Source organism: Euprymna scolopes, chromosome 21 (assembly GCF_053919585.1).
Source record: "Euprymna scolopes isolate OS-2025 chromosome 21, ASM5391958v1, whole genome shotgun sequence".
NCBI lineage: Eukaryota > Metazoa > Mollusca > Cephalopoda > Sepiida > Sepiolidae > Euprymna > Euprymna scolopes.
The window spans coordinates 14,953,385-14,963,574 of NC_136502.1; the positions used below are offsets into that span (position 1 = coordinate 14,953,385).

Here is a 10,190-nt window from a genome sequence, read left to right on the forward strand (position 1 = left end):
CTATTATGTTTTAAACGACTGTAATAGTTTATTTTGGAAGTATAAAAAAAAGTCCATTAATTTGAACTTAAAGCCTGTTTGAATAAAACTTATATAAACAAAAACCGTCACTTCCGGCAAATGGCTATGTAAACAACTGGTGGCATTTTTCGAATACATCGGTAAACACTGTATGTTTTTCGAGCTGAATAAATATGTTACATTGAATAAAAACACAAAAAATATATCCAGTTGGATAGAAAAGTAACTTATCTTGCCTTTCCTAACATTTATTTGTTATATATTTGTCTTTTGACCGTCCACTAATGGCGAGTTTTTTTTTTTTTTAAATAAAACTAATTTTAAAATTTCGATGTTAGAAAAACAGTCCATCACATGTCAATATAAAAATTCTCTTTTTGTTTGATAAAAAGAATAAACAGTTAATAGATACAACAAAAAAGTCCATTAAGTTCAACAAACTAAACTCTTTTATTTATAATAAAACTCTTCGACAGTTTAAATGCTTTCAAAATCCTATGTAAGTATATCGTTTTTACTGTACACAGATTCGAAAAAGTTGTCATCAAACAAATATATGACAGAGTTGAATAAATATGTTACATTGATTAAAAACACTTCTTATTAGCATTTTCTTTTTATATGACAACGTTAATGTTCATGAATCTCTCTTTTAATCATTTTTATCGACTATCAGCCAAATAACCGGGGTCTAAAATTTGGGAAATTATTTTTCTATATTTTTCTATTCATTTAAAGAATATGCTATTAAAAAAGAAAAAGTCGATAAAAGTTAGACATAAACAGTAAAAAAATAGAAGATATTATTATTAAATAACAATAATTATTAAAAATAAATATTAACATTTACAATAATAAAATGAGTTAGTATTAAAAATAATTATTAAAATAAAAATGAGTTTATTATTAAAAATACATATTAATATTCAAATAAAATTGTTTTTATTATTAAAAATAAATATTAATATTTAAAGTAGAATAAAATGTGTTTATTATTATAAATAAATATTAATATTTAAAATAATATGTGTTTATTATTAAAAATAAATATTAATATTAAAATAAAAATGTGTTTATTATTAAAAATAAATATTAATATTTAAAGTAGAATAAAATGTGTTTATTATTATAAATAAATATTAATATTTAAAATAATATGTGTTTATTATTAAAAATAAATATTAATATTTAAAATAATATAATGTGTTTATTATTACAAATAAATATTAATATTAAAATAAAATGTGTTTATTATTAAAAATAAATATTAAGGAAGGTCAACAGGTGGAGGAAAAATAGTCAATGCAGGTCATACCACCTGACCAGCTAAAATCGCCTTTTTATATAAGGCAGACAGTCAGACTATTTGCCTTGAGGGCGGGCTAAGCCCTCCTACCCCCCCCCCCCACCCCAAAGCTGAGAGCTGGGGAAACTTCTCTCAGAAGGGGTATGGGAGGACAGGGAGACCTTCCCTCTTTCAACTAAGAGATAGATATCCTTTTGTATGGTTGATTGACCCCCCCCCCCCTGTCGGTTCTGCTTACTCCATTCCGAAAGAGATCAACCTTACACAAAAAAAAAAAAAATATGGGGACAGGGAAGCCTTCCCGGGCCCCCTTTCTGGGAGGAGAAGTTCCCCGGCTCCTACCTTTTTGGGAGTGCTCAGCCCGTCCTCCAGTCAACCACAATATTTGAAGAATAAAGATATTTTTGTTTTTGTGTTTTAGGTGGTGAAGGTGATCTGGGGAGTGTTTTTTTTTTTCACAAAAAAGGTACTTTTTACGAATGGGTATCCAAGAAAATTACAGTATTTTGTCAGAAATTAAGATTTTCATTGACCACTCTCAATACTATCAGAAATGAACAAAGTTAATTAAACAGTCTACACAATATAAACTAACTGTTTTGTTGGCTTTTTATTCTAACTCCAAACTAACCCATAACTACATTTTTCTTTTATTTTGCAAATTTGATTTCCTTTAGTTTATATTGTGTAGCTGAATCAGAAATTGATTTATCTTTTGTCATTTGTAGTTAACATGCTATCAGCGCAATTACTACAGTGTAATCACACATGATCTACCAAAATAAAAACACTTCAGATAAAGTCTTAAATAGAATTCAGTTCCTTACATGACATCTGATGAAGTCAGTACAAACGTTACAAACTAATACTTGAAAAACAATTTGACATTTACTGTACTACAATATCACATTTGTATAGAAGTAGAAATCTGGATACCTATTCTGATACCTAATAAAAGAAAGGACACTCTTTGGGGCGGATTTTGATGATAACAAGTCACTAATTAGAAATTATAATAAACATTGAAATAATTTAAGAATTTTACCAAAATAAAATTACTTGGTAATCACCCAATTTCTGCCACAAAATTTTATTTGGCAAAACTCATAAGTATAAAATATATATTTTCTAATTTCATCTTTTTTTTTTTACATAATCTGGTTTGATGTTTTCCTAAATATTCAAATCACTATATTTTGCTGCTTAATATTAAATACAGCAAATGAGTTATTTTTATGCATCAAACAATTACATTTTCTCATTCATCCAAACTAATCACTGAACATCAATTTCATATTGTCTTCACTAAAATATTACTGTGCTTGATGTCATCAAGTAGAGCGGATCATTTTTTTTTACATTTGTTTACACATTTTTTACAAATGTTTTTGAGAGTCCATACAAAGTTATAAGTGTTCAACATTTTTTTTCATTTGAATATATTTTGTCTAAGATTCTTAGCCTATGTCATTGCATACCAATTTGTTTCTTGAAAGTTAAGTTCACTGTAAAAATATCTGATAGACCAAAATCCCTGATACCTGTTTCTTATAAGCGCCAAATAACTATCACTATTTCGATTTGTGTTTCATGAGAACAATTCAATATTGATACATTATAAGAAACATTTCCAGTGCTTTTCTCTTTTTAGCAATAGTTGGTTGATAATTAGAGGACACAACTAACCCTATACTATGCTTTACTTTGTTTTGTATATATATTTTGTATTGTGTGAAATTAACAAAGATTCATATGCAGGAATCTGTTGATACATTCCAAGAATCCCAATGCGACCAACAAACTTGAAAGACTACAATTTCTTTTTACTATGACCAATAAGAAAGCTCAAGGACTAAGTTGTTGGACTCATCCTGATCACCATTTTAAATTATTGTTAACAGTAAGTTTAACATTTTAAGTACAGAATAATATTCCTTTTGATATTTATAAATTACTATTTTCTGTGACAGATGTTACTTTTTCAATATTGATTGTACCCTCTTTTGTGTTTTTAAATTTTGCATACAATAATATTAAGCACACCATACCAAGACCACTATTTGAGCATCTAATAAACTGCCTACCAAGACCAATGTTTTCAAGTGACAATGGAGAGTATTCATGTTATGTTTCACATTTTTATGTTTTGAAATATTTTGCTGCTTAATATCAAATTCAGCAGATGTTTACTTTGTTTTGTGTATATACTTTATATTAGGTAGAATAAACAAAACTTAATTTCGCTACCATCATTATTTGTAGTGACATGCACTGTTAACATAAATAAAATCACTGGTGACAATCCCTGATACCTGTTTCGTATAAGCACCAAATAACTATGATAATGTGTTATTGTTGATACATTATAATAAACATTTCCATTGACTGGTCGTTTGCTTAGCTTAGGTTTACATCATTTTTTCACAATGTTTCTCTACTTGCTTTCAGCATGAGAGCAGATCATATTCTGCACATGTTTCATGCATATCACAAAAACTTATAATATTTGATCAACATTTGACTAACAATTTTACAAAAAAGACCTACCACCTTAAGGGGGGTAAAGGTAAGGCTCCCCACATAACCATAAAAGAAAGCCCCCCCCCCCATACAGTGGGAAAGAGCTCCCTTCCCATTCTGGGGCAGAGAAGGGGCAAGGAAAACTCTTAAACATAAATGGTCAACGGAGGGTATACACCCTGGGAAACTAAAAGTCTATATGGAATCTGCATAAATTAAAATATCCTGTTTAAGCGTATTGTATGACAGGGAGGGAAGGTCAACAGGTGGAAGAAAAATGGTCTACGCAGAGCATACCGCCTGACAAGCTAAAATCGCCTTTTTATATACGGCAGACAATCAGACTCTGATTGCCTGGACGGCGGGCTGAGCAATGAATGTGGAAGCCGGGGAACTTCTCTCAGAAGGAGGATGGGAGGCCCAGGGAGCCTTCGCTCTCCTCCTAAGAGAGGGATATCCTCTTACTCCCTTTGGAAAGAGATCAACCTTACACAAAACAAAAAATATGGGAAGAGAAGCCTTCCCGGGCCCCCCTCCCCCTTCTGGGAGGAGAAGTTCCCTGGCTCCAACCTTTTTTTTTGGGGGGGGGGCCTAAGCCTGTCCTCCAGGCAACCAAATGAAAAAGAAATTTACCCATCCCACCTTTGTAGGAAGTGTGCTCAGCCCACCTTCTGAGCCACTGTGAAAGTTTCCGTCCACCAAAAGGGAAGGGAACGAGGAAGGAAAAGTCTCTGAGAATCTTCATGCAATTTCTTTGACAAAGAAACTGTTTTCACTTGATTCCACACAAAATTTTTATTGCTTTTTCATCTATTGTCTTATATTAGGATTTCTTTATGCATGTTATTTTATTTAAGAGTACTAAATAGCTTTTCAGTTTCTTGAGACTCTTTCAACTGTCTGGATTCTGCAGCAACGTTGTGGAGTGATATGTAAAACATAAATTGGTACTTTATAACAATAGGTATGTAGAATTCTAACTCGCCAGTGTTGATCGTTTCAATTATTTACAAATTCACCAGGTCCTGGATATGACCATAAACTGTATCCAAACATGGGGCTTTGTGAAGTGTGAAGCCACCATTTAATTGCTATTGCTACCAGGTCCACTCTGATCTGGAGTAGTAGTACCTGTTAGGGTCCCAATTATGAGTTAAATAGAAACCAACATTAAATAAACAAATATATTCTAGGAAAAAAAAATGTCACTAGATTGGGCATGAAATAACCTGATATAGTGTTGATATGTCATAAAACAAAATGAACCAACAAATTCACCAATCGACACAATATCAACAAATGTATCTTTCTTTTCCTTATTCTGTGCTTATTTCTTGGTACTAAGCTTATCATTAACTAACCCTGACATTTCTTTTACTTTGTTTTGTGTATATATTTTATTTTGTGTAGAATAACCAAAAAGACATTTAGCTACCACATTTGCAGCGAAATGTTAGCATACATAAAATCACTGGTGACAACCCATGATGTTTTTTCTTATGAACACGAAATAACCAACACGCTTTCCATTGGTTTTTCATGATAACAATTTAATATTGATAAATTATAATAAACATGTCCATTACTTTTCTTTTTTTATCAATAAATATACTTGGTTGATAATTAGAGAACACAATGTTTATTGTAATAAAACTTGTGATCTATAACATCCAATTCTAAAAATTAAACTTTCCTTTCTCAATTGAAACAAACAACATACCCCACACTATGTTCCTAAAAATGAGGATTTTACTATTGCGTTTACATAATTTTTTAGCTATGTTTCTCTTACTTTCAGCATGAGATCATTTTCTACACGTGTTTCATGCATACCACACAAACATTTTACCTCTGACATTTTTAATTTTTTTCCAATTTCCTTTCACCATGAACATTATCATTAGTACAGTTTTCATTTAAAATGAAGCTGTACATGGTTACTATTACTTGGAAAGCAGATCTAAAAAAAAAAAAAAAAACTGTTTTCACTTTGAAAATTTACGATTTATAGATCTCGGATTTGGCCCTTCTTCACCTTTTATCTTACATTTGTAAATATTGTATATATAAACTTTTTTCTTATTTCTCCAATGTTATTTCATTCATGCAATTTCATAATCCACCAACATTGTATAAGATTCAATTCCATTTGACACTTGAAAACAACTTTTTATATAGTAAACAGCATTTATTTCTTTTCAGACATATTCTTATTTTATTTTATTTCCAGTACTATGTTTTATTTCATTTTGTGGACACTCATTTAACTCTCTGGGATGCTGCAGGGAACATGTAAAGTGATATATCAAACAAGAAGTGGTACTTTATGACAATAGGTATCTAGGATTTTACACATACCAGTGTTGATAGTTTGAAATATTTACAGACTAACATTTTACACAATATAAACACATGTACCTTTTTCTTCTTTTCCTTTGCTTATTTCTCGAACCTAAACTTATCATTAACTAACCCGTAACTTTGTTTACTTTGTTTTGCGTATATATTTTATATTGGGTAGAATTAACAAAACTTAATTTCGCTACCATCATTATTTTTAGTGACATGCACTGTTAACATCAATAAAATCACTGGTGACAATACTTGATACCTGTTTCGTATAAGCACCAAATAACTATCACTATTTCGATTTGCTTTTTCATGATAATATGTTCATCTTGATACATTATAATAAACATTTCCATTCACTGGTCGTTTGCTTAGCTTAGCTTTACATCATTTTTTCACAATGTTTCTCTACTTGCTTTCAGCATGAGAGCAGATCATATTCTAAACGTTTCATGCATATCACACAAACTTATAATATTTGATCAACATTTGACTAACAATTTTTTGCCAATTTCCTTCAACATTCTCATTACCATTACTACAGTTTACATTTTGTCGTTAAAATGAAGCTGTACATGTTTCCTATTACTTGGAAACCAGATTTGTAAAAATCCCATTTTTTTTTCACTCTGAGAATTTTCATTATATTTCTTTGACAAACGATTTATTTTCAATGAACTTCAGCACATGATTGTTACTGCTTTTTCCCCTTTTGTCTTATATTTGTTTTTCTTCATGCCAAATATTTTATATATCAATTTTTTGCTAATTTCTTAAATTAGCATATTTCACTTTTCAAGCACTTTTTCATTTTATTTCAAATACTATGTTTTATTTCATTTTGTTGACACTCATTTACCCCTCTGGGGTTCTACAAGGAACATGTAGATTGATATACCAAACATGAATTGGTGCTTTATAACAATAGGTATCTATAATTTTGCTTAATTCTCTAACCTAAACTTATCATTAACTAACCGTAAATTATGTTTTAGTTTTGTGTATATATTTTATATTGTGAAGAATAAACAAAAATTCATTTCACCACCACATTTGCACTGTTAGCATACACAAATATCACTGGTTACAATCATTGGTAGCTGTTTTTTAAAAACACCAAATAACATTCACGCTTTCCATTGGTTTTTTCATGATAACAATTTAATATTGATAAATTATAATAAACATGTCCATTACATTCTCTTTTTATCAATAAATATACTTGGTTGATAATTAAAGAACACAATGTTTATTGTAATAAAACTTGTGATCTATAACATCAAATTGTATAAATTAAAGTTTCCTTTCTCAATTGAAACAAACAACATATCCCACACTAAAAATGAGGATTTTACTATTGCCTTTTAGATCATTTTTTAACAATGTTTCTCTTCTTACTTTCAGCATCAGAAAATATAATTTTCTACACGTGTTTCATGCATACCACACAAACGTATATGTGACCAACATTTTACCTCTGATACATTTTTTTCCAATTTCCTTTCACCATTGTCATTATCATTAGTACAGTTTTCGTTTTGTCTTTAAAATGAAGTTGTACATGTTTCTTAATACTTCGAAACCAAATATATCAAAAAATAATTTTTTTCACTTACAAAATTTTCATGATATTTCTTTGACAATCATATTTGTTTTTAATTGAATTCAGCATATGATTCTTACTGCTTTATCACCTTTTATCTTATATTTCTTTTTCTTCATGCCAAATATTTTAAATATCAAATTTTTGCTCATTTCTTAAATTGAATTAAAAAAATGGATTTTTTTATTCCACCAATATTGTATAAGGCTCAATTCCATTGAACACAGTGTTTTATATAGTAAACATCAGCATTTGTTTCTATTTTATTTCAAATACTGTTTCATTTCACTTTCTCGATAATCATTTACATCTTTGGGGTGCAACAGGGAACATGTAGAGTGATATATCAAACATGAATTGGAACTTTATAACAATAGGTATCTAGAATTTCCACATACCAGTGTGGATAGTTTTAAATATTTACAAACTTACAATTTACACACTATAAACAAATGTATCTTTTTTTCTTTTCTTTGCTTATTTCTCGAACCTAAACTTATCATTAACTAAACCTAAACTTTGTTTACTGCATTTTGTGTATATATTTTATAATGGGTGAAATAAACAAAACTTAATTTGGCTAATATCATTTGTAGTGGCATGCACTATTGACATATATAAAATCACAGGTGACAATCCTTGATTCCAGTTTCGTATAAGCACAAAATATCTATCATTATTTCGATTTGTTGTTCATGATAAAAATTTAATATTGATACATTGTAATAAACATTTCAATTGCTTTTATCTTTTTATCAATACATATACTTGGTTGATAATTAGAGGACACAACTAACCCTATACTTTGCTTTACTTTGTTTTGTATATATATTTTGTATTGTGTGGAATTAACAAAGATTCATATGCAGGAATCTGTTGATACATTCCAAGAATCCCAATGCGACCAACAAACTTGAAAGACTACAATTTCTTTTTACTATGACCAATAAGAAAGCTCAAGGACTAAGTTGTTGGACTCATCCTGATCACCATTTTAAATTATTGTTAACAGTAAGTTTAACATTTTAAGTACAGAATAATATTTCTTTTGATATTTATAAATTACTATTTTCTGTGACAGATGTTACTTTTTCAATATTGATTGTACCCTCTTTTGTGTTTTTTACATTTTGCATACAATAATATTAAGCACACCATACCAAGACCACTATTTCACCATCTAATAAACTGCCTACCAAGACCAATGTTTTCAAGTGACAATGGAGAGTATTCATGTTATGTTTCACACTTTTATGTTTTGAAATATTTTGCTGCTTAATATCAAATTCAGCAGATGAGTTCTTTCTTATGCATCAAACAATTACATTTTCTGATATTCATTCAAACTAATTATTGAAAATCAATTTCATATTTTATTTACTAAAATATTACTATGCTTGATTTCATCAAGTGGTGCGAATCTGTTTTTTACACTAACAATGTGCACATTTTTTGAAGAATAAAGTTGTTTTTTTTTAAGGTGGTGAAGGTGATCCGGGGAGTGTTTTTTTTTTTTTTTTTTTCCAAAAAAGGTACTTTTTACGAATGGGTATCCAAGAAACATTCAGTATTTTGTCAGAAATTAAGATTTTCATTGACGACTCTCAATACTATCAGAAATGACCAATCTACACAATACAAACTAACTGTTTTGTTGGCTTTTTATTCTAACTCCAAACTAACCCATAACTACATATTGCTTTTATTTTGCAAATTTGATTTCCTTTAGTTTATATTGTGTAGCTGAATCAGAAATTGATTTAACTTTTGTCATTTGTAATTAACATGCTTTCAGCGCAATTACTACAGTGTAATCACACATGATATACCAAAATAAAAACACTTCAGATAAAGTCTTCTTACATAGAATTCAGTTTCTTACATGACATCTGATGAAGTCAGTACAAACGTTACAAACTAATACTTGAAAAACAATTTGACATTTACTGTACTACAATATCATATTTGTATAGAAGTAGAAATCTGGATACCTATTCTGATACCTAATAAAAGAAAGGACACTCTTTGGGGCGGATTTTGATGATAACAAGTCACTAATAAGAAATTATAATAAACATTGAAATAATTTAAGAATTTTACCAAAATAAAATTGCATGGTAATCACCCAATTTCTGCCACAAAATTTTAATTGGCAAAACTCATAAACAGAAAATATATATTTTCTAATTTCATCTTTTTTTTTTACATAATCTGATTTGATGTTTTCCTAAATATTCAAATCACTATTTTTTTGCTGCTTAATATCAAATACAGCAAATGAGTTATTTTTTATGCATCAAACAATTACATTTTCTCATTCATCCAAACTAATCACTGAACATCAATTTCATATTTTCTTCACTAAAATATTACTGTGCTTGATGTCATCAA

General features: G+C 29.3%; 1 protein-coding gene across 1 annotated transcript in view; it reads right to left on the reverse strand.

The window, feature by feature from the left end:
- LOC145243057 (uncharacterized) overlaps positions 1 to 10,190 on the reverse strand; it is a 130,843-nt gene that overhangs the window by 25,884 nt on the left and 94,769 nt on the right. The window lies entirely within an intron of this gene.